Source organism: Zalophus californianus, chromosome 5, assembly GCF_009762305.2.
Source record: "Zalophus californianus isolate mZalCal1 chromosome 5, mZalCal1.pri.v2, whole genome shotgun sequence".
Lineage (NCBI taxonomy): Eukaryota > Metazoa > Chordata > Mammalia > Carnivora > Otariidae > Zalophus > Zalophus californianus.
Genome location: NC_045599.1, coordinates 40,581,489 through 40,608,318, shown reverse-complemented (window position 1 = coordinate 40,608,318; position 26,830 = coordinate 40,581,489). Strand labels below are relative to the sequence as shown.

The 26,830-nt window shown below is 40.8% G+C and overlaps 1 long non-coding RNA gene across 4 annotated transcripts in view; it reads right to left on the bottom strand.

Annotated features, from left to right (window-relative positions):
* Positions 1-26,830, bottom strand: part of LOC113928747 — a 47,443-nt gene that overhangs the window by 15,382 nt on the left and 5,231 nt on the right. The gene's annotated exons all lie outside the window — the stretch shown is intronic.

Sequence of the window (26,830 nt, the reverse complement as noted above, 5' to 3'; positions counted from 1 at the left end):
GGAGAGTTTAGGCCTTCTTGACCCACAAGAGAAAGTGAGCTCCAGAATCAGTTGTAATTAAATTTCCTTGAATTACTTCAGAAATCAGTTATTTGATAACCAAAATAAAAACCCAAGTAAGTATTAATAGATACTACCTGTTCACTGTGCACAAAGATGTAGTGCTAGAGAATAGGCAGGAATGGCTAATGCTACTGTTAACCTTGGGATGGACAGTTTACACCATTTTCCTCAATCCTAAGCTTTGGTATCAGTGCCCTTGAACCGTTTGCCTTCGGCTCAGGTCATGGTCCCAGGATCCTGGGATCGAGGCCCATGTCGGACTCCCTGCTCAGTGGGGAGCCTGCTTCTCCCTCTCCCTCTCCCACTCCCCCTGCTTGTGTTCCCTCTCTCTGTGTGTCTCTCTCTGTCAAATAAATAAATAAAATCTTAAAAAAAAAAAATCCCATGTAGACCAAATGGCAGGAATTGTATCTGAAGGACAAAAGATTAGAATAGGAATCTAATCCAACTGCTTGACTCGCTTAATAGGTACTCAGTATTTGTTGATGAATGAATAAAAGCAGCTGTAATTTTCACTTTATGTGCAGGTGGAAGTAAAAATACTGAGTACCTATCTGTATTTTAATTTTCTGCCTGCAGTGTGATAAATGAGTTGAGAGCAAAGAATCAAATATGATTGCAGTTTGGAATCACTAGCTAGTGCCATTAATAGAACTGGACATTGTCAGATCTAAGTGGTGGTTTGGGTGCTAGAGGAAGTTCAGTTTGTGACATGGAGACGGAAATCATGGAGTCCTGCGGTAGAACTAATGTTTCCCATCTCCTGGTGTGTGCAAGCTGGTGCCCAAATGGTTTTTATGTATTGATTTACTCCTCAGAACAGCCCTATGAGTAGGTAGCACATTATCCCCATTGTACAAATGAGGAAACAGGCACAGAGAAGTGAAGTACCTTGCCCAGATCAAACTGGCAGTAAGTGGCAGAGGCATGATGGCTCTAGAACCATTTAAATTTCTGAAACGTAACCATATCATTATTACTTTGAAATTGTCAAATAGTGGCATCAGGATGAGGGCCACCGGGTTAGAGTTTTCTCCAGGTTTATCATTGTTAAAGATGTGGGAGTGGAGATAAGCACCGAAGGAGAGAGCAGACAGAAGACAGGTGAGGTTAAAATCTTGCAGAACTCCCTATTTCGGTCCATCACTCCTTTCCATCTCCTCAGCCGTCACTCCGACCCAGGTCATTGTCATCTTTCACCTCTGTCACTGTGGTAATTAACCAAACTATGCTCTCCCCTTCCTTTCCCTCTATAATCTGTTCTTCTCTACAACTGTAAGAATAGGCTTTTTAAATTTTTTTTATTTTTCACATTTTAATTCCAGTATAGTTAACAGTGTTATATTAGTTCCAGGGGTATACAATATAGTGACTGACCAGCTCTGTACATTACTCAGTGCTCATCATGACAACTGTAGTCCTTAATCCCTCTCCCCTGTTTCACCCATTCCCTGACCCACCTCCCCTGTGGTAACCATCAGGTTGGTTCTCTACAGTTAAGAATCTGTATTTTGGTTTGTCTCTTTTTTCCCTTGCTCCTTTGAGTGGTTCCTTAAATTCCACATGAGTGAAATCTCACGGTATTTTGTCTTTCTCTGACATATTTCACTCAGTGTAATACTCTCCAGTTCCATCCATGTTGTTGCATATGGCAGGTTTTCATTCTTTTATGGCTATAATACCCCAAAATATACATATATATCTCACATCTTTGTAAGAATGATCTTTTGAAAGAGCCAAGATGTCCATCAACAGATGAAAGGATAAAGATGATGTGCATACACACACACACACACACACACACACACACACACACACACACACACACACACACACACACAACGGAATATTACGCAGCCATCAAAAAAAAACCCACAAAAACGAAATCTTGCCATTTGCAATGACATGGATGGAACTGGAGGGTATTCTGCTGAATGAAATAAGTCAATCAGAGAAAGGCATGTATCATATGACCTCACTGATACGAGGAATTCTTAATCTCAGGAAACAAACTGAGGGTTGCTGGACTGGTGGGTGGGAGGGATGGGGTGGCTGGGTGATAACATTGGGGAGGGTATGTGCTATGGTGAGCGCTGTGAATTGTGCAAGACTGTTGAATCACAGATCTGTACCTCTGAAACAAATAAATTATATGTTAAAAAAAAAAAGAAAGCAGGAGAGGAAGAATGAAGGGGGGGAATCGGAGGGGGAGACGAACCATGAGAGACTATGGACTCTGAGAAACAAACTGAGGGTTCTAGAGGGGAGGGGGGTGGGGGTTGGGTTAGCCCGGTGATGGGTATTAAGGAGGGCACATTCTGCATGGAGCACTGGGTGTTATACGCAAACAGTGAATCACGGAACACTACATCAAAAACTGATGTAATGAATGGTGACTAACATAACATAATAAAATAAAATTAAAAAAAAAGAATTCTCTTGGGCGCCTGGGTGGCTCAGTTGGTTAAGCAACTGCCTTCGGCTCAGGTCATGATCCTGGAGTCCCGGGATCGAGTCCCGCATCGGGCTCCCTGCTCAGCAGGGAGTCTGCTTCTCCCTGTGACCCTCTTCCCTCTCGTGCTCTCTATCTCTCATTCTCTCTCTCAAATAAATAAATAAATAAAATCTTTAAAAAAAAAGAATTCTCTTTTGAAAGATACTTATCGCTTAGCTAATTTAAACCCTTTCTGGTCTCCCAGTGCCTTTAAAATAAAAACTCCTAACCATGACCTACAAAGTTCTGTCCCTCACTCCCCTCCAACCTCCTCTCCTCCTCTCCCAAATTTCTCACAGTGCTCCAGCCACACCAGACTCCTTTTGAATCCTGGAAGATTCCAAGTGGCTTTTTAAACATTTGCACGTGCTTTTCTCTGCTGTAAAGTACTGCTTGTGTTTGTTACCAAACAGACCCTACCCTGAATCAGTGATGTCTGCACAGACCACGCTACTGATTTCCTTATTGACCACCCTTCCTGAAGTACATCTCCCCTCTTAATTATTCTCACAACACAGTACTTTTCTCAGCACGTAATATCCGCCTTTTGACTTCTCCCACTAGCCCATCTGCTGCACCAGGACTGTTTCACTCACTCACGTATACTGAGCACAGTGCCTGGTACATACAGGCATTCAGTCAATGTCTGCTGAATGAATGAATAACGTGTGAGGGAACCAAGAACAAGGAGTTCAACTACGACTGCAGTTTCTTGTGGAAGTCAAGAAAGAGTTTCTGGAAGCAAGAGTATTGTCAACAAGTGTTACGGACTAAGACTACCACATCGAGAGATCCAACTTTAGAGAGCAGTTTGAATTAAGGGTGGCAAGGAAGGACATGGTCATAGGTCCCACAACCACCTCTACATTTGAAGATTGACTAGGACTTGCAGGACTCAGGGTATAGTTGATTATAGAGAAAGGATACATAACAGGATGAGCAAGGGAAAAAGACATCACCTAGAATTCTGGAGGAATCTACACATAGGCTTCCTATACATGTTCGGTCTTTCTGCCCACAGAAGCCCAGGTGAGACTCAGAGTCCACAAGTATTTTACTGGAGGCTGGTCATGTAGGCACAAAGACCAAAACCATAACTATAAAAACTTCAGACTCCCAGAAGGAAAGCAGTTATTAAGTGCTCCAAGCGGGCAAAACTGTTACCTGAAAAACATGGAACTTTTCAAAAGCCAAACACTCCGGCTCCAGCCAAGAGCCAACCATGCAAGCAGGCCTTTCTAGAGATAGCAACCTGAGGCCTGCCGTGTTAACTCTCCTACACACACACAAAGCATAATTTTTAGGGAATGAATACAAACTAAAAGGTCTGTGCACCAAATGAAGAGTACTCTTTACAGACATGATGAAGAAACAAAGCCTGAGGTTGAAGAATGAGATATTTTAGGATGGGAAGGTCCTCACTGATTTACAGACCAAAGAGAACTAACTAGCAGACAGAATAACACTAACATCAGGCGTACCTGGCGGGCTCAGTCCATAGAGCATGCAACTCTCGATCAAGGGGTCTTGAGTTCAAGCCCAACGTCGGATGTGGAGCCTACTTATATTTAATGTATGTGTATATATATCTACATAGAATAATATTAGCATCCGAGGGAGGCCAACAATGGACTAAAGAAGAATATTGGGAACAAGCTGGAAAGGCTTTTTGGCTTTCTCAGCAATGAATGCTTAGGGGCTTGAGGAGATGAGCAGATAAAGTTGATGGTGTTTTTTGCTTTCAAGTGACCATGGGATCTTAGAATGAAAGAGATTGTCTCATTGAATTGATGACCAAAAATGCTTACATGGAGGCAAACGGGGCCAGAGGAGAGGCCACGGACCAGGAACGCGGAGAGGCTGAGGAATTAGAGGTCAGGATCTAATCCCAATTCACTGTGAACAAAGTAAGGCTGATTAAGGAAGAGAATTTGAGAATTTAAAATCTGAGATGTAATTATTGCAGTAATAAGTAAACTTAATGCTGGTGGATAGCAAAATAAAGATGGTTATCCCTGAAGGTAGGTTCAGAAACAGGAGGGCCAACATATCGGTTTATCAGTGGGGATGTAAGAAAGGATGAAGACTAGGCCAGTGCTTCCGTGCTATGGTTACTGGGGAAAGCAGTGAAGTGCCCTGCAACTTAACAGCCAGCAAAAATGAATGAATGAATAAGTGAATGCATGAATGAATGAATGAATGAGAGGATCATATGAGAAAATGGCATGCTCTTCAGGTAAGAACTTGTTGAATCCTTGTTGTGGGACAGGAATATGCCAACCTCTTCTCATTAAAACCATTCTTACATTTAGAAGTACAACAGTCTTTATTAGGATTAGCTGGAAGCAAAGGAAACATTAAGGGAAAGCAGATTTCCATTAAAAATTTTTTAAACTGAGTATGATGTGATAAGCACTGACTAATAAAAGCTTTTATATTCTTGTTTAGTCCTGACAACAATCCTGAGGGGAAATGGGTAATGTATTTCCAATTTACAAATAAGGAAACTGAGCCTAAGAAGCTAAATTTTCTGAGGTCACTCAGCTAGTGAGGAAAAATGAAAAGACCACTGAAAAATAATCTGAGCAGTGTACTGGCATAAAGATAGACATATATATCTATGGAACAGAACTGAGAGTTCAGAAATAAGCCAACCCATCTATGGAGAGCTGATTTGGGAATGGGAACGGGAATGGGAAAAGAACAGTCTTTGCAAGAAATGGTGCTGGGACAAATGGCTATCCACAGGCAAAAGAATTAATTTGGAACTTTATCTTACACCATATACAAAAAACTAACTGCAAGTGCATCATAAAGCTAAAGGTAAAAACACTAGTCCTTCAAAGGACACCATAAGGAAGTAAAAAGACAACCCGTGGAATGGAAGAATTATTTGCAAGTTATATCTCTGATAAGGGATTGTATCTAGAATACATAAAGAACTCTTACAACTCAATGATAAAAAGACAACCCAATTAAAAAACAAGCAAACTAGGAATAGACGGAAATCACCGCAACATAATAAAGGCCATATATGAAAATCCTACAGCTAACATCATACTAAACGGTGAAAAACAAAGCTTTTACTCTAAGATCAGGAACGAGCAAGGATGCTCACTCTAACCACTTGTATTCAACATAGTACTGGAAGTGCTAGCCAGAGCAAACTATGCAAGAAAGAGAAATAAGAGGCATTCAAATCAGAAAAGCAGTAAAATTACCTGTTTGCAGGTGACATGATATTTTATGTAGAAACAGGAACCCTAAAGATCACACACACACACACACACACACACACACACACACACACACACACACACACACACACTTAGAAATAATAAATGAATTTAGCAAAGTTGTAGGATAAAAAATTAACATATAAAAATCAGCTGCATTTCTACACACTTAACAATGAACAATCCAAAAAAAATTGAGAAAACAACCCCATTTTCAATGGCATAAAAAATAATGAATCACTTAGGAAAAAGTTTAACCAAGGAGGCAGAAGATTTGTATACTAATAACATTGCTAAAACAAATTAAAGATGACACAAATAAAAGGAAATTAAATGCTCATGGGTCGGAAGACTGAATATTGTTAAAGTGTCTATACTACCAAAAACGGTCTACAGATTTGATGCAATCCCTATAAAAGTCCCAATGATATTTTTTTTACAGAAATAGGAAAAACAATTCTAAAATTTATAACGGAACCACAAATGGCCTTGACTAGTCAAAACAATCTTGAAGAAAAAGAGCAAAGCTGAAGGCCTCACACTTCTGATTTCTAAACATTACAAAGCTATGGTCATTAACACAGTGTGATGTTGGGATACCCAGCACAGACATACAAAGCAACAGAACAGAATAGAGGGCGCAGAAGGAAATCCACACTTACAGGGTCCAATGATCTTCAAACAGTGTGCCAAAACTAAATAGGGAGAGGACCGTCTCTTCAACAGAAGTTATTGCGAAAATTGGATATCCATAGGCAAAAGAATGAAACTGTACTCCTATCTTCCGCCACACATAACAATCAACTAAAAATAGATTAAAGACAGAAGATGATCTAAAACTGTAAAATTCCTCAAGGAAACTAGGGGGAAAACTTCATAACACAGGTAATGGAGGTGATTCACTGGATAGGAGGCTAAAAACACAGGCAAGAAAGCAAAGGTACAGAGTAGGACTACATCAAATTGAAAAGTTTCCGTACAGCAAAGGAAACAATCAAAAGAGATAAAAGGCAACCTATGGTATGGGAGACAATATTTGCAAGCCATGTATCTGACAAGGGGTTAATCTCCAAAACCAGTAAATACTCCTACAACTCAGGCACAAACCCCAAATAACCTGATTCTAAAAACGAGCAAAGGACTTGAATAGACATTTCTCCAAAGGAGACAAAAAATGGCCAACAGGTATTTGAAAAGATGATCAACATCACTAACCATCAGGGAAAGGTGAATCAAAACCATAATGAGGTGTTACCTCACACCCGTTAGGATGGCCATTATTTAGAAAAAACAAACCAAAAAAAAAAAAAATACAGAAAATTACCACTGTGAGCAAGGATGCAGAGAAATTGCAAACTCTGCACTGATGGTGGGAATGTAAAATGGTGCAGATGCCAGGGAAAACAGTATGGAGGTTCCTTAAAAAATTAGAAGTAGAACTACCATATGATCTACCATCAGTCCCACTCCTGGATATTTTCCCAGAAGAAATGGAATCTGGATTTCAAAGAGATACTTGTACTCTCATGTTTACTGCAGCATTATTCCCAACAACCAAGAAGTAGAAACAACCTAGATGTTCACTGACAGATGAATGGATAAAGAAAAGGTGATAAATGCACACCATGTATTATTTTTCAACTTTTAAAAAGAAGGAAATCCTGCAATATGTGACAACATGAATAAAGAATGAGGGCATTAGGCTAAGTGAAATAAGCCAGTCACAGAAGGACAAACACTGCATGATTCCCCTTACATGAGGTATCCGACAGAAACAGAATGTAGAGTGGTGGCTGTCAGGGGCGGGGAGGAGGGAATGAGGAGATGCTGTTCGATGGTATAGAGTTTCAATCACATAACATGAACAAGCTCTACAGATCTGCTATACAGCACTGTACTTACAGTATGGTTCGTACTCTATGTATGCGCTTAAACTTCATTAAGAGGGTATATCTCCTGTGTGTGTGTGTGTGTGTGTGTGTGTGTGTGTGTGTGTGTGTGTGTGTGTTTACCACAATAAAGAAAACAAAGGATTTGAGTAGATTTTTCTCCAAAGAAGATAGACAAGTGGCTAATAAGCCCGTGAAAGATGTTTAAGGGTGTTAACAGAGAAATTCAAATCAAACCCATAATGAGATACTTCCTCGCCACTACTAAGATAAAAAGCAGACAGTATCAAGTGTTGGGGAGAATCTGGAGAAAATGAACCTCTCATACATTGCTGGGGGAATATAAAAATCATGCGGTCACTTTGGAAAGCAGTTTGGCAGTTCCTCAAAAAGTTAACATATGACCCAACAGCAATTCCATTTCTAACTATATACCCAAGAGAAATAAACACCTATGTCCACACAAAAAGCTGTACATGACCCCAAACAGCCAAAGCAATCTTGAGAAAGAAGAATAAAGTGGGAAATATTAAGCTCTCAGGTTTCAAACTATACTCCAAAGCTGTAGCCATCAAAGCAGTATGGTACTGTCAAGAAAACGGACTTATAGATCAAAGGAATAGAATAGAGAGCCCAGAAATAAACCCACACTTACCAGGTCAATTAATCTATGAGAAAAGAGGCAAGAATATACAACGGGGAAAAGACAGTCTTTTCAGTAAATGGTTTTGGGATTACTGAACATGCAAAAGAATGAAAAAGGACCACTACCTTACACCATACACAGAAACACATTCAAGATGGATTAAAGACTTGAATATAAGACGTGAAACCAGGGGCGCCTGGGTGGCTCAGTCATCAAGCATCTGCCTTCAGCTCAGGTCATGGTCCCAGGGTCCTGGGATCGAGCCCCACATCAGGCTCCCTGCTCCACGGGAAGCCTGCTTCTCCCTCTCCCACTCCCCCTGCTTGTGTTCCCTCTCTCACTGTGTCTCTCTCTGTCAAATAAATAAATAAAATCTTAAAAAAAAAATAAGACCTGAAACCATAAAACTGCTAGAAAAAACACAGGCAGTAAGCTTTTTGCCATTGGTCTCAGCAATATTTTTTTTGGACCAGTCCCTCCAGGCAAGGGAAACAAAAGCTAAAATAAACAAATGAGATTACATCAAATGAAAAATCTTTTGAACAATGAAGGAAACGAATAACACAACAAAAAAATCTACTGAATGGGAGAAGATATTGGCAAATCATACACCTGATAAGGGGCTAGTATCCAAACAATCAAACAAACAATTATAAAACGGGCAGCGGATTTGAATAGACATTTTTCCAAAAACAGACATCCAGATGGCCAGCAGACACATGAAAAGATGCTCAACATACTAGTCACCACAACAGTTCACAAGAAGAACCACAACAAGGTATCACCTCAAACCTATCAGATTGGCTATTATCAAACAGTTAAAAAATAACAAGTGTTGGCAAGGATATAGAGAAAAGGGAACACTCATACACTGTTGGTGGAAATGGAAGTTGGTGTAGCCAGTAGGTAAAAGAGTATGGACGGTCCTCAAAAAATTAAAACCATGATATGATCCAGCAATTCCACATCTGGGTATTTATCTGAAGAAAATGAAAACACCCATTTGAAGAGATATATGCATCCCTCTCTTCACTGCAGCATTATTTACAAAAGCCAAGATACAGAAGCAACCTAAATGTCCATCACAAGAGGAGTGGACAAAGAACATGTGGTATGTATATACACAATGGAATACTCACAGCCACAAATAAAGAATGAGATCTTGCCGTTCATGACAACATGGATAGACCTAGAGGGTATTATGCTAAGTGAAATAAGCCAGACAGAGGAAGACAAATACAATAGGATTTCAATTACATGTAGAGTCTAAAAAACAAAACAGAAAGAAACACACAGATACAGGAAACAAACTGTTGGTTACCAGAAGAAGAAGGAGTTGGGAGGGCAAGTGAAATAGGGGAGGAGGATTAAGAGGTAAAAACTTATGGTTATAAATGTCAAGGAAATGCAATGTACAGCAGAGGGAATACAGTCAATAATATTGTAACAAGTTTGTACAGTGACAGATGATAACTATACTTATTCATGGGGTCATTTCATAATGTATAAAAATATCAAGTCACTATGATAAACATCTGAAACCAGTAAGATACTGTGTATCAATTATACTTCAATTTTTAAAAAAAAACCTGTATATGTATATTCACAACAGCATTATTCACAAAAGCCAAAAAGTGGAAACAATTCATGTCTATCAGGTGATCAATGAATTTTAAAAAAATTTGTCAATATGCTGCATCAATACAATGGAATATGATTTGGCCATAAAAAGGAATGGGGTCCTACATGCATGCTAAAACATGGATGAACCACAGAAACATGCTAAATGAAAGAAGCCTGTCACAAAAGACCACATATGATACGATTCTATTTGTATAAAATGCCCAGAATAGGCAAATTCATAAAGACAGAAAGTACATTAGTGGTTTCCAGAGGCTGGGTATAAAGGGGAATGGTGTTTCTTTCCGGGGAGATGCAAATGTTCCACAATTAGATTGTGATGGAAGTTACACAACTCTAAAAACCACTGAGTCATACACTTCAACAGGGTGAATTTGTATGTTTTATTCAATATGGGTTTTGCATTTATGTACAATTTGTTTCATATTAAGGAAGAATAAGTAACAGTGGTAAGGGATGAATTAAAGATAGAAGAAAGGCAAGACGATTGGTCAGAAAGCAACTACACTGCCATTCTTTCAATACACACTTCCTGGGCACTCAGTACCAGGCACCGAGCCATCAAAGTGTTGAGCATATTTACAGAGCGTTTCCATAGACCGTGGCAGGTCTTAGCCATAGAGCAGTGGAAAAAAAGGACAAAAATCTCTTCCATCAGGGATTCCGGGAGAGGAAGACGGATGATAAACCAGTTGGACCAATAGCAAGTCAGCTGATATGGGCAGAGAAGAGACAGGAGTGCAGTGGTGGGGAGTAGAAAGGAAGGATTTCCGTTTTAAATAGCGTGGTCAGGGAAGCCTTCCTGAGATGGCCACAGAGCAAAGCCTTGAAAAGGGGGAGGGAATTAGCCACGAAGACATGGTTGATGAGAAGTCCAAGTAGAGGAAACTTCTAGGGCAAGAAAATGGGCTGGTGGAGTCAAGGGTCTGTAAGTCAGCCAGTGGGGCTGGAATTGAGAGATCAAGGGAGAGAGTGTTAGGAGATGTCAGGGGTCAGGCTGGCCCCGTCACATGGGGCCTCGCATGCCACTATAAGGACTTTGGCTTTTCTTTTAAGTGAAGTGAGGACCCACTAGCAGGTTCTGAGCAAAAGAGTAAAATAATCTGACTTGGAAATTAGAAGGACCACACAGGCCACTGTGTAGAATAAATGGCAGGGGACAAGGGAGCAACTGGAAGACTCTTCAGGAGGCTACTGACATCAGAGATGGTGGTGGCTGGGACCAGGGTGGCAGCCCTGGATATGGCGAATAACAACGATTCTAGAAGATATGGGTGATGGAATGTGCTCAAGGCTTGGCTGTGAGGTATGAAACACAGAGACGATTCAAGGATGGTTGTGGATAGAGCAGGTTTGGGAGTGAAAAATCTGGAGTCCTGGCACTGCCCTATTATTCTCAAAAGAATCCAAGCCCAAAAAGTGCCCAGCAAATGGCTAACAGAATGAATGAGGTTTGCAAAGGGAGAGGTAAAAGTTGAACAAGAACTAGGACATTGAGAAGAAGGCTAGAAACACACTCCTAACAAGGAAATGTTGGTATGAATTTTAAAAAATGTTGTCCGAGAAGCATCTAGCTCTGAGTGATCACAAGGTCTCTTTGGTCTTCACACACCAGTAGAAAATTATCCCATGACCAAAAATGAAGCCACGTGATCCTAATCTGACAATGCTGAGGGTGTCGACTGAGGCTACAAGCTCAGAGCCCTCCACCTTAAGTTCCCCACACAGCCAACAGCATGTGTTTGCAAAAAAAAAAAAAAAAAAAAAAAAAGTCACGGAAACTTTTTTCTTCCACAACTTCAATCTTCTGTTAACATTCCCAAAAGGAAAAGGTGAGGTGATACTCCTTATAGTACATTTAATGACAAGAATAGTACTGAAGGTCTATTAAAGAGGAGAGCATGGAAAGTGAAGAGGTAAAGCTCGCCCCCCCGCCCGCCCCAGAGTGTAACTGGCTCACCAGAACTAGAACGCACTGCTGTACTATCCTGCTCCTTCCGAGTCAATGCCTCCCACCCGGCTCCAGAGGGCGCCACTACTCTGAGTTCTATCGCTATCAGTTTTGCCTTTTAACTCAAGTATTGAAGTTTTTTATATGTGGAGTTAAGTCTACCATCTTGCTTTTTGTTTTCTAGCTGTCCTTTAAGCTCTTGGTTCCTTTTCCCATTCTATTCTGATTTCGATTGCATTAATCAAGGATTGTTCTTATTCCATTTATTACTCTATTAACCTAAACTGTTTTGTATTATTCTAGTGATTACCCTAAGCAGCACAGTGCACTAAAATTCTACACTGATAAAAATGTTTTGTATCGGGTGCATGGGTGGCTTAGTCGTTAAGCATCTGCCTTGGGCTCAGGTCATGATCCCAGGGTCCTGGGATCGAGCCCCACGTCGGGCTCCCTGCTCAGCGGGAAGCCTGCTTCTCCCTCTCCCACTCCCCCTGCTTGTGTTCCCTCTCTCGCTGCGTCTCTGTCAAATAAATAAAATCTAAAAAAAAGAAAAAAGAAAAAAGAAAATGTTCTGTATCTGCTGTCTCCAATGTGGTAGCCACTAGCCACATGTGGTTATTGAGCACTTGAATGTGGCTAATGTGACGAACGTGAACTAAATTATTACTTTTATGTACTTTTAATTAATTTAAATATAAATAGCCACACATGACTAGTAGCTACTATACCGGACAACACATCTCTAGATATTAAGTACGCATCCTTGCCTTCCTACATTCTATCTTAAACTATAACACTTACCACTTCCTGAGCAATACATGATTATTGTTTATTAATATTTAATTATTAATCACGTTTTCTATTTTCTGACTATTGTGATGTTTTGACAACTTAAAACCCTTTTCTACCAAGAAGAGAGTGCACCTCCCAAGGCTGGCCAATTCTTGGCGATAGAAAGGGGCTTAGCCCGGATCACCCCTTTCATATGCAAATAAACCAATCCTGAGTTTATACCAAGGACCCCTTTTATCTAACTCTCACACATCAAGCTAAATGTCCTCTGTCCTAAATCATCCCAGGGGCCAGGTACCAGGCAACTGGAGACCACCCCTATAGGCCATCGCCTGGAATTATTCAAAGGAGCCAACTCTAAGCGGTTTACTTGGCCCTGCCTTGCCTTTCCCATGGAAACCCCAATAAAGTCTCTGACCTAGGCTTTCCCCTCGTTCCTGCTTCTGCCTCCTGACAGAAACCTGGTGCTCCCCATGTGGCCTTGCACAGCATGCTGTGTCCCTTTCTCTCAGGAAATGTAGTAAATCGTCTTCCAATGGCACTGGACTCTCTGTGTGGTCACTCAGGTACCTCCATAAATTAAAATCCCATGGTTGCAAATAAGACAATAACTATTACAACATTTAACTTCATTTTACTCTCTCCCACCCTTTGTGTTAAGTATGTTCTCACATATTTCACTTCTACATCCATAATAAACACCAAAACTTATTATTACAATTGCTAATTTTTTTATAGTACAGTGCTAATGATGAATTCCCTCTGCTTTGGGCTGAAAACATCTTTATTTCATCTTCACTTTTTTAGTGGTATCTTCAACAGGATATAGAATTCTAGGCTTGCAATTTTTGCTTTTTCTTTCAGCACTTTGAAGATGCCATTCCATTGTACTTTGGTTTTCATGAGTTCTACTAAAAAGTCAGCCATAAATCTTATTGTTGCTCTTTTGAAGGGTAATATGTCTTCCATTCCCACCACATAGATTTCTACTTTTATGATTTTTCTCTTGATTGTTGGACATAAGCAGTGTGACTATGATGTGCTTAGAGTTGTTTGTTGTTGTTATTAACACATACAGATCCTCCTTGAGGTTAACTGAGCTTCTGGAATCTGTTAACTTTTTCTATCAGTTTGGTAAAATCTCAAGCATCATCCCTTTAAGTAATGCCTCATAACCATTCTCTCTCTCCTCTCCTCCTAGAACCCCAACTTCACATATATTATGACGTAGGAAAGACATTAGGGTTCGAAGCCAACAGCCAAGAAAGAATTCTTGAGATGTCTTTGGTGCAAAAAGGTGGTTTTATTAAAGCACAGGGACGGGACCCGTGGGCAGAAGGAGCTGCACCGGGGTCACGCAGAATGGCCCATTATATACCCTCAAGTTGGGAGGGGGTTAGGGATAGTGTAAGTCTCTAAGGAATTTTGGAAGCAAGGTTTCCAGGACCTTGAGAGGGCTAGCTATTTTTGGGAAAAAGTCATTTATTACCGTCTAAGAAAAACTTAGTCATGAGGCCCTTCAGATGTATATCGGTGGGCCATATGTTTGGGGGATGATTGTCAACACGTATCTTGGGGGTTTAGAGTTAAAGGAAGTTTCCAAAGGAATTTTTATACGTTAAAGTGGACTTACAGGATCCAGGTTCAGGGGGGCATGGGGAGGGCAGGGGGGGTCAGGCTAGGATTGCCTTTTGCCCTTAGCAAAGTATTAACATTGAGGCAGATGAGTCCCTAGAGGAACATCTCTCTGCTTGTTTCAAAACAAGGACTTGTCAGTGGGCTCTAGGTAGTAAGGAAATTTAATATTTTTTCTTCTGCTTTTGTTGCCCACATCATGTTAGACTCTCTGTACCCTACATGTTATTTTATGTTCTGGGCTTCCCCCCTGCCAATATTTTTTATCTGTGATTCAGTTTGGGTAGTTTCTAATGAACTGTCTTCAAGTTCACTAATCTATCTTTTCTTTTCTTTTTTTAAGATTTTATTTATTTATTTGAGAGAGAGAGAGATAGTGAGAGCAGGAACACAAGCAGGGGGAGTGGGAGGGGGAGAAGCAGGCCTCGTGCCGAGCAGGGAGCCCGATGCAGGGCTCGATCCCAGGACCCTGGGATCATGATCTGAACCGAAGGCAGATGCTTAATGACTGAGCCACCCAGGCGCCTCTAATCCTATCTTTTTTTATATTCCAACTGCTGTTAAAGTCATTCAAAGACTGTAGTTTTAGATATTTTTCAATTATAATATGCTCATTTGATTATTTTTATAGATTCCAATTGTCTGGTAAAATTTTTTTAAAAGATTTATTTATTTATTTGACAGAGAGAGAGAGAAAGAGAGCACAAGCAGAGGGAGAAGCAGGCACCCCACTGAACAGGGAGCCCCATACAGGGCTCGATCCCAGGACGCTGGGACCATGACCCAAGCCAAAGGCAGATGCTTAACCAACCGAGCCACCCAGGCACCCCCCCCAAATTTTTTTTTAAGAGAGAGCACACAAGCGGGCAGGAAGGAGCAGAGGGAACAGGAAAGAATCCCCAGCAGACTCCAGACTGAGCAGCGAGCCTGAGCCAGCATGCAATCTCATGATCCAGAGATCATGACCTAAGCTGAAACCAAGAGTTGGATGCTTAACTGACTGAGCCACCCAGGTGCCCCCCCCAAAATTCTTTTTTGCCTATTTTATTCACCTTGCCCTCTGTTTTCCTTAGAAAACTTAAGATAATTATCTTTTAAAAAATATTTTCTTTCTTTACTTATTTTTAGAGAGAGCATGAGTCGGCGGAGGGGCAGAGGAAGAGGAAAGAGAGAATCTCAAGCAGACTCTGTGCTGAATGCAGAGCTTGACACAGGGCTCGATCTCATGACCCTAAGATCACGACCTGAGCCAAAATCAAGACTCAGATGCTTAACTGACTAAACCACCCAGCTGCCCCTAAAATAATTATTTTAAAGTCCTTGTCTACTAACTCCAATGACTAGTTCACCTGTAGATGAATCTGTTCCTACTATCTCCTTGAAGTATTTGACCAAAGCAAAACTGTGATGAGATGCTGGGAAGAGGTGACTCCTCTGGGAGAATCATAATGAATTACCCAAATGAAAAGGTGAATACACTAAGAAAGATGTGATCTTTCACTGGGATCTGGGGTGAGAAAATTATATTTTTTGTCCAAGAAACCAGAACCTGATGAGAAACCCACCAGGGAGGCAAGAATTTGAAACAAAAACAGATAAAGTGGGGTGCCTTGTGGGCACAGTCAGCAGAGCACAGAACTCTTGATCTTGGCGTCATGAGTTCAAGCCCCACGTTGGGTATAGAAATCACTTAAAATAAATAAATTTCAAAGAAACCCAAAACAGATAAAGTATTTTTGGCTGACTCACATAAGAGGCGCATTCAAGGGAAGAGAGCCCTGTCAAACATGCCACTTGGACACTAGGGAGACCAACCTAAGTGTAAAGCTAGACTCACAGGTGCAGAAGACAACTTCACCGAAGTGCCAGCCTTAAGAACTAGCTAGGAAGTATGCTTTCGTTTGGACAAACTAACTGAGATTAAGAAAAATAGGGCCCGGATAGGGGCAGGGCTTATGGGATGATTGCCTTAAGAACTTCTAGGAGGGATGAAGAAAGAGATTTTAAAATTAGGTTTGGGCAGCCTGAAGCTCGGGTTAAGAATCTCTGAGAACATACAGAAAAAGAATTGCTATATAATTGTGGTAATGAGTAGGGTACCTGCCTAACCAGTGAAATCCATTCTAGCATAGAGACCTCACATGACTAGGATACTTTATCTGGGGACAATGAGGCCAGAAAAAAATCAAACTAGCTATTAGTAGAACTCTAGCCTAGAATTTATAAAATAAAGCATCAGTGCCTAGTAAAAGCATGTGTTCCCAGTTTTCAAATATCAGTTCTTTGGATAGTCTTTTTCACTCTGTTACTAAGAAAAGCTGCTTGTAAAAGAGCTTAGCCTAGCCTCCAGAAAACAAGAGAAAAGGTGAGTGAGGCAGCTGTGGCTCAAAGTCCAGTGCCCAGGCTCTATGTGAAGCGAAGGCCAGACAGAATCAGGGCTGGCTGTGCATGTTGATCCACTATGTTTTCTCTTTCCTAACCCACTTTGGTAAACCAAAAAGTTGTACGGATTTTGAGTTAGAACCACTCATTTTAAGATAAAGAATTCTAAGACAAATTGCCTGCACTCTTCCAAAATGCCAGAGAGGGGATAATTTATTCTTATTTTTTTTTTAATTTTTAAAAATTATTTTTTCTTTAAATTTTTTATTGTTATGTTAATCACCACACATTACCTCATTAGTTTTTTTTAATTTTTTATTGTTATGTTAATCACCATATATTACATCATTAGTTTTTGATGTAGTGTTCCATGATTCAGTTTGTGCATAACACCCAGTGCTCCACACAGAACGTGCCCTCTTTAATACCCATCACCAGGCTAACCCATCCCCCAACCCCCCTCCCCTCTAGAACCCTCAGTTTGTTTTTCAGAGTCCATCGTCTCTCATGGTTTGTCTCCCCTCCGACTTACTCCCCTTCATTCTTCCCCTCCTGCTATCTTCTTTTTTTTTCTTAACATATATTTCATTATTTCTTTCAGAGGTACAGATCTGTGATTCAACAGTCTTGTACAATTCACAGTGCTCACCATAGCACATACCCTCCCCAATGTCTATCACCCAGCCACCCCATCCCTCCCACCTCCCCACCACTCCAGCAACCCTCAGTTTGTTTCCTGAGATTAAGAATTCCTCATATCAGTGAGATCATATGATACATGTCTTTCTCTGATTGACTTATTTCACTCAGCATAACACCCTCCAGTTCCATCCATGTCGTTGCAAATGGCAAGATCTCATTCCTTTTGATGGCTGCATAATATTCCATTGTGTATATAAACCACCTCTTCTTTATCCATTCATCTGTCGATGGACATCTTGGCTCTTTCCACAGTTTGGCTATTGTGGACGTTGCTGCTATAAACATTGGGGTGCACGTACCCCTTGGATCCCTACATTTGTATCTTTGTGGTAAATACCCAGTAGTGCAATTGCTGGATTGTATGGTAGCTCTATTTTCAACTCTTTGAGGAACCTCCATACTGTTTTCCAGAGTGGTTGCACCAGCTTGCATTCCCACCAACAGTGTAGGAGGGTTCCCCTTTCTCCGCATCCCCGCCAACATCTGTCGTTTCCTGACTTGTTAAATTTAGCCATTCTGACTGGTGTGAGGTGGTATCTCATTGAGGTTTTGATTTAGATTTCCCTGATGCCGAGCAATGTTGAGCACTTTTTCATGTGTCTGTTGGCATTTGGATGTCTTCTTCGGAAAAATGTCTGTTCATGTCTTCTGCCCATTTCTTGATTGGATCATTTGTTCTTTGGGAGTTGAGTTTGATAAGTTCTTTATAGATTTTGGATACTAGCCCTTTATCTGATATGTCATTTGCAACTATTTTCTCCCATTCTGTCGGTTGTCTTTTGGTTTTGTGGACTGTTTCTTTTGCTGTGCAAAAGCTTTTTATCTTGATGAAATCCCAATAGTTCATTTTTGCCCTTGCTTCCCTTGCCTTTAGCGATGTTTCTAGGAAGAAGTTGCTGCGGCTGAGGTTGCAGAGGTTGCTGCCTGTGTTCTCCTTTAGGATTTTGATGGACTCCTGTCTCACGTTTAGGTCTTTCAACCATTTGGAGTCTATTTTTGTGTGTGGTGTAAGGAAATGGTCCAGTTTCATTCTTCTGCATATGGCTGTCCAATTTTCCCAACACCATTTGTTGAAGAGATTTTTTCCATTGGACATTCTTTCCTGTTTTGTCAAAGATGAGTTGACCATAGAGTTGAGGGTCCATTTCCGGGCTCTCGATTCTGTTCCATTGATCTATGTGTCTGTTTTTGTGCCAGTACCACACTGTCTCGATGATGACAGCTTTGTAATAGAGCTGGAAGTCTGGAATTGTGATGCCGCCAGCTTTGCTTTTCTTTTTGAACAGTCCTCTGGCTATTCAGGGGTCTCTTCTGGATCCATACAAATTTTAGGATTATTTGTTCCATTTCTTTGAAAAAAGTGGATGGTATTTTGATGGGGATTGCATTGAATGTGTAGATTGCTCTAGGTAGCATTGACATCTTCACAATGTTTGTTCTTCCAATCCATGAGCATGGAACGTTTTTCCATTTCTTTGTGTCTTCCTCAATTTCTTTCATGAGTATTTTATAGTTTTCCGAGTGCAGATCCTTTTCCTCTTTGGTTAGATTTATTCCTAGGTATCTTATGGTTTTGGGTGCAATTGTAAATGGGATCGACTCCTTGATTTGTCTCTCTTCTGTCTTGTTGTTGGTGTATAGGAATGCCACTGATCTGTGCATTGCTTTTATATCCTGCCACTGTACTGAATTCCTGTATGAGTTCTAGCAGTTTTGGGGTGGAGTCTTTTGGGTTTTCCACATAAAGTATCATATCATCTGCAAAGAGCGAGAGTTTGACTTCCTCTCTGCTGATTTGGATGCCTTTGATTTCTTTTTGTTGTCTGATTGCTGTGGCTAGGACTTCTGATACTATGTTGAATAGCAGTGGTGATAATGGACATCCCTGCCGCGTTCCTGACCTTAGGCGGAAAGCTCTCAGCTTTTCCCCATTGAGAATGATATTCGCTGTAGGTTTTTCATAGATGGCTTTTATGATATTGAGGTATGTACCCTCTATCCCTATACTCTGAAGAGTTTTGATCAAGAAAGGATGCTGTACTTTGTCAAATGCTTTTTCTGCAGCTATTGGGAGGATCATATGATTCTTGTTCTTTCTTTTGTTAATATATTGTATCACGTTGATTGATTTGTGGATGTTGAACCAACCTTGCGGCCCAGGGATAAATCCCACTTGGTCATGGTGAATAATCCTTTTAATGTACTGTTGGATCCTATTGGCTAGTATTTTGGTGAGAATTTTTGCATCCATGTTCATCAAGGATATTGGTCTGTAATTCTCCTTTTGGATGGGGTCTTTGTCTGGTTTTGGGATCAAGGTAATGGTGGCCTCATAAAATGAGTTTGGAAGTTTTCCTTCCATTTCTATTTTTTGGAACAGTTTCAGGAGAATAGGTATTAATTCTTCTTGAAATGTTTGGTAGAATTCCCCTGGGAAGCCATCTGGCCCCGGGCTTTTGTTTGTTGGGAGATTTTTGATGGCTGCTTCAATTTCCTTAGCGGTTATAGGTCTGTTCAGGTTTTCTATTTCTTCCTGGTTCAATTTTGGTAGTTGATACATCTCTAGGAATGCACCCATTTCTTCCAGGTTATCTAATTTGCTGGCATATAGCTGCTCATATGCTCTTATAATTGTTTGTATTTCTTTGGTGTTGGTTGTGATCTCTCCTCTCTCATTCATGATTTTGTTGATTTGGGTCATTTCTCTATTCTTTTTGATCAGTCTGGCCAGGGGTTTATCAATCTTGTTAATTCTTTCAAAGAACCAGCTCCTAGTTTCGTTGATCTGTTCTACTGTTCTTTTGGTTTCTAGTTCATTGATTTCTGCTCTGATCTTTATGATTTCTCTTCTCCTGCTGGGTTTAGGCTTTATTTGCTGTTTTTTCTCTAGCTCCTTTACATGTAGGGTTAGGTTGTGTATTTGAGACCTTTCTTGTTTCTTGAGAAAGGCTTGTATTGCTATATATTTTCTCTTAAGATTTGCCTTTGCTGCATCCCAAAGATTTTGAACAGTTGTGTTTTCATTTTCATTGGTTTCCATGAATTTTTTTTATTTCTTCTTTAATTTCCTGGTTGACCCATTTATTCTTCAGTAGGATGCTCTTTAGCCTCCATGTATTTGAGTTCTTTCCGACTTTCCTCTTGTGATTGAGTTCTAGTTTCAAAGCACTGTGGTCTGAAAATATGCAGGGAATGATCCCAATCTTTTGGTACCGGTTGAGACCTGATTTGTGACCCAGGATGTGATCAATTCTGGAGAATGTTCCATGGGCACTAGAGAAGAATGTGTATTCCGTTGCTTTGGAATGGAATGTTCTGAATAGGTCTGTGAAGTCCATTTGGTCCAGTGTGTCATTTAAAGTCTTTATTTCCTTGTTGATCTTTTGCTTAGATGACCTGTCCATTTTAGTCAGGGGGGTGTTAAAGTCCCCCACTATTATTGTATTGTTGTCGATGTGTTTCTTTGCTTTTGTTATTAATTGCCTTATATAATTGGCTGCTCCCATGTTTGGGGCATAGATATTTACAATTATTAGATCTTCTTGGTGGATAGACCCTTTAAGTAGGATATAGTGTCCTTCCTCATCTCTTATTACAGTCTTTGGTTTAAAATCTAGTTTGTCTGATATAAGGATTGCCACCCCAGCTTTCTTTTCGTGTCCATTAGCATGGTAAATGGTTTTCCACCCCCTCACTTTCAATGTGGGGGTGTCTTTGGATCTAAAACGAGTCTCTTGCAGACAGCATATCGATGGGTCTTGTTTTTTAATCCAATCTGATAGCCTGTGTCTTTTGATTGGGGCATTTAGCCCATTTACATTCAGGGTAACTATTGAAAGGTATGAATTTAGTGCCATTGTATTGCCTGTAAGGTGACGGTTACTCTATATTGTCTGTGTTCCTTTCTGGTCTATGCTGCTTTTAGGCTCTCTCTTTGCTTAGAGGACCCCTTTCAATATTTCTTGTAGGGCTGGTTTCATGTTTGCAAATTCCTTTAGTTTTTGTTTGTTCTGGAAGATTTTTATCTCTCCTTCTATTTTCAATGATAGCCTAGCTGGATATAGTATTCTTGGCTGCATATTTTTCTCGTTTAATGCTCTGAAGATATCATGCCAGTCCTTTCTGGCCTGCCAGGTCTCTGTGGATAGGTCTGTTGCCAATCTAATGTTTCTACCATTATGTTACAAATCTCTTCTCCCGAGCTGCTTTCAAGATTTTCTCTTTGTCTCTGAGACTCGTAAGTTTTACTATTAGATGTTGGGGTATTGACCTTTTTTTATTGATTTTGAGAGGGGTTCTCTGTGCCTCCTGGATTTTGATGCCTGTTTCCTTCCCCACATTAGGGAAGTTCTCTGCTATAATTTGCTCCACTATACCTTCTGCCCCTTTCTCTCTTTCTTCTTCTTCTGGGGGGGATAATTTATTTTTATCACCTACTTAATTTCTATGTAGAAGACAGAATTTGGAGACTGCTGGGGATACACACGCACAATGTATATTTAGTTGTACAATGGAATTATTAATTTGCTTCAAACCACCATCTGCTGAAAGTTACTATAAGCAAGTCTTATTCAGCTTGGTTGTGTGTGCCCTCTCTCCTCCCCACCTGCCTAACATCTCTGTTCATCCAAAGTCCCTATGGGCAAAGGGGAGTGGTAACACTGACAGGCAAGCCCAGCACCTTGGAGAGGGTGGGATGGGAAGGGGTTGGGGAAGGAGTTGAAATATAGAGCAAACTGGGAAAAACTGAGCGGTAAAAACCTAAGATTAATGGGCTCCAAGGAATAAACAAACAAATGAACAAACAAAAAATGCCTAGGAAAGAAGGAAATACACTGGGTATGAATGAAGAGAAACAATAGTAGGGTAATAAGGGAGGGAAATACTCCATTTATAGAAAGGATGGGGTATCTGGGGACCTAAGTAGATTTGTCCCTCTGCTTGTGGTTGCAGACTGTAGAAGTTTGTGCTAAGGCAGAGAGAAATTTTTCCTTTGGACTTTTGACATTAGCTTCCTAACATTTCTAAATAAATGCCAACAAACTAGACATCTCAAAGGGAATTAACAGTCTAACTGCCAAACTTCAAAAATCACTGTGGAGCAAGGGATGTAGGTCATTGTATACCAAACTTCTTGGAATTCCTAACTAAGTAAAGAATGGTATATCCATGTGATGGAAAACTCTGTAGCTACTAAAAATCATGATTTTGAAGGATAATTAATGATTTGGGGAAAAATGCCATGATACAATGTTAAATGAGATAAAGGAGATGGGCCAGAGACAATGCAATACATAGGCTACACTGTTTCCTCTTTCTGGACATACAAGGAGACTGTATTCCCAATCACCATTGGATTAGGTTGGGATCATGTGATTGTATTTACCAACGGGAATGTGAGTAAAAATGTGTCACATTCCGATCTTAGGCAGTAAAGAACCACTGCAAGTTTACCAAGTTACCTCTCCTATGCACATGGCTGATAGCATGCAACTCTAAAGATGGTGATTTTCAAACTAGAAGAAGCAGCTTTGATCTTTAACTCATTGCTGAAAGAAAGCTGACTGCAACAACCAGACCTGCAAGGACTAGGCTGAGAGCAAGAAACTCAACTTTGTTTCATTCAGTCATTAAAATTAGGTTTAGTTGTTATGTAAAGCCTAATTTTGTCAATAAGAAGTATATATATAGGTGTGCCTGGCTGGCTCAGTCAGAAGAGCACACAACTCTTGATCTCGGGGTCATGAGTTCAAGCCCCACACTGGGTGTAGATATTACTAAAAATAAACTTTTTTAAAAAGTATATATAAAAACAGGGGCGCCCGGGTGGCTCAGTTGATTAAACGACTGCCTTCAGCTCGGGTCATGATCCCAGAATCCTGGGATCAAGTCCCGCATCAGGCTCCCAGATCGGCAGGGAGGCTGCTTCTCCCTCTGACCCTCTCCCCTCTCATGCTGTTTCTCTCTCTCTCAAATAAATATTAAAAAAAACAATTTTTAAAAAAGTATATATAAAAAAATATATATATGTTGTGTTTAAATATACACATAGGTACCGAAAGAGTACATACCACAATGTTAGTGTTTCCTATTATAAAAATACTAAAATTCTCTATTCAATATAAAAAATTTCTAATTTGGGGACTCCTGAGTGGCTCAGTCGGTTAAGCAGCTGACTCTTAATTTCTGCTCAGGTCATAATCTCAGGATCCTGAGAAAGAAACCTGTGTCTTGGGCTCTGTGCTTAGTGGGAAATCTGCTTGAGGATTCTCTCTCTCCCTCTTCCTCTGTCCCTCCCCTTGTTGCCCTCTGTCACTCTCTCAAAAAAAAATTAAATAAACCTTAAAAAAGTTTTTTTTCTAATTTTATTGTAACAAACTGGGATTAATTTTCTAATCAGGAATACACAATAAATGTCAGTGATGAAAAAGTCAATGGGCTAGGCTCAGGGCAGACACTGAATGAACACTGATTAATGAAATACTCACTTACAGTGAGTATTCTGATTGCTATTTTGGAACAAGGGGTGCATTCGACTGTCATTGCTCTTCCCAGAAGGACTACATATTTTAGAGTGATTGTACATCACCAAAGTAAGTCAGGCACATTCTCTAAATGTTTAACTTTGCTGAAAATATCTTTCACAGTTCCCTGTTAAAATTGTTTCATGCATTTCACCGAAAATAAAACCTCCGATTGGTCTTTGAGTTAAAAGTTAATGTTGCAATCTAGAGTATAGGAGAGCACAATGTCTGGAACAAAACAGATGCTTCCTAAGTGGTTCACACATATATTCCTCCAAGCTGAAAGAGAAACAGCAGATATAATAGTAATACAGAAATGTGGGTTATAATGCCGAGGAAAACTGAACATTCGTCTGTCTCTCCCAAGTACCAGGAAACATTGTTCCTGAAGGATACAACTTTAGCATCCAGACTTGCCAAATGGAAAGAAAAAAAAAAAAATCCAGCCACAGCATCCATTCATTTCAAATCTACATAGCTGAACACTCCTAGAGAGTGGATCCTGCCTCTCAACAGGGCAATCTACCCTGCTACTTGCTAAGAGCTTTTGTTAACTGCAGGCCCTTGGTGCCTTTTCTCATAAATTCTAAGAAACATATGACTAGGCAGCCCTCAACAGCTGCTCTGTTTTGATCCGCACCCTGTGATTTGACATTCAAGCAGGTGCATTACACACTGTGCCCTTCAGCCTTTCCCTTTGTTGTTTTTCAATAGGACCAGCTTTGCTTTACATTTGGGAGAGGGGGTTATTTTACCATAGTCTGAAGATACTAATGGCTGCCCTCTTTGTTTTCTGTGTGGTAGAGAAAGAAAAGACGGGGTAGATCTCCCCTGTTTAACAGAGAAGCCTGAGGTTATTTTAACAGAGGATGCCTCACGGGGCATAAGAAGACCTTTCTGCAGGCTGCAGCCTCATCATTTAAATAAAAGCAAAAACAACAAACACAGAGAAGTAGGAGATTTATCTTTCATTTGGTTGGGGAAAATGCACTGTATACAGTGGGGCTACCTCGCGCTCACTTCTTTGCAAATCACCTCAGGAGAACTACTTTAGGAGAATTTAACTATTATAATCTAAACCTTTGTAGGAGTCCCTCCCCACCAGAAAATACTGCTCCCCAAACAATGATATATCAACGCAAACTGTACTATGAGAAATCCCGCTTAGGGAATGGATTTGCACAACATTAAAAGAAAAAGACTTATTTTTCACTTGTGAATGCAAGCAGTACAGGTGAATAGCTCTTCAAAGGGGCATCCCTGACCATCCAATTTAAAGCACCCGTCCATCCACACTCTAGGCCTGCACACTCAAATCTCTGCGCAGAACTTACTATGTATGGTCTGAAAATGTTTATATTTTGTTACTGTTTTGTGTTCAGCCTCTCCCCTCCCCATTCGATGCAAGCAGGGGCCTTGTGTGTCCTACCCTCTGCTGCGAACCTAGAGTGAGGCCCAGCACTCAGAAGGCACTTGTTAAATATTGGCTGTGGAAGAACAGAGACAGACAACTACAGTATCTCCGTACAGTTACAGTCTAGTAACAGGAGATCTTTTTTAGAAATCTTCCATTGCTGGTTTGTCTTAGATTTACTACTTCATTTGAAATATATGTTCACACCAAGAACGGGAGGTGGAATGAAAGCTGAACTTATTCTTTTTAAGATTTATTTGAGAGAGCGAGCTGGTACAGGGGGAGGGGAGGGACAGAGGAAGAGAGAGAAACCCAAGCCGACTCCCCTCTGACTGGGGAGCATGACGTGGGGCTCCATCTCACAACCTGGAGATCAGGACCTGAGCCGAAATCAAGAGGCAGATGCTTAACCGACTGAGCCACCCATGCGCCTGGAAAGCTGAACTTTTGAACAGCCTATCAGTCACTACTTAAGTACAAAGCCACCAGTTTCCCTCACTCTTCAGGCCAGCCTGCTTTCTGAGACCTTCTCTGCACTCCCAGCAAGGCTACCAGATAACCGAACTTGCCCTCTCCAGACAACTGAAACTTGTGCTCTCTGTGAGAAACTAAGTCAACTGTCACTTTCTCATGTAATCACCTCCCAAGAGGTGGCTGGTTCATAGAAATTAGACACAGGCTGTGGTCATCACACTCCAAATGGCTTCACACTTCCTTTAGCCTCCAAGCCGTACTTCTTTTCCCCACTCCCGATTCTAGCTCAACTTGTACCGCCTGGCACATACTTGGGGCAGGGAAGTCTGCCTGCCTTGCTAAACTACACCACAGAGCCTCCAAGGTTTTTCTAAGAAAGTTCAACCAGCTCTATCCCCTCAGCTTTACTCTCCTCTCTAAGCAGTGGCCCAAGGGTGGACTCAAAGCCTTTTCTTGGTTCTCTCTTAACATTTAGCAAACACAGAACAGCATAGGGATGAGTGTCCAGACTAGAATCACAGCCTTGGGTTTAAGTCCTAGTTTTCCACTTACTAGCTGTGTATTTTCAAGCAAGCTCCTTATCCTTGCTGAAGATTCTCTCATTTTGTAAAATGGGGACAATAACTGTGCCTATCTCACATGGTTGAGGTGATGGTTAAATGCTACAATAAGTAAAATAAAAGTGCACTGTAACAAAGCATAGGAAGTCTTACGACCTGACTGCTAGCAATAACAGGGCCCTCTGTGATCCGGCCCCATTACCTCTCTGACGTCATCAGCTGCTCTCCTTTTCACTCCTACTCCAGCCACACTGGCCTCCTTGCTCTTCCTCCCCAGGGCAGACCTGTTCATGCCTCGGGGCCTTTGCATTGCTCTTTTCTCTGGCTAGGATGCTTTCCCCCCAGATGCCCATGTGGCCAACTCCCCCAGCTCCTCGAGTTCTCTGCCCTAATCTTCCCTATGAGCTTTATCTGACCAACATATTAA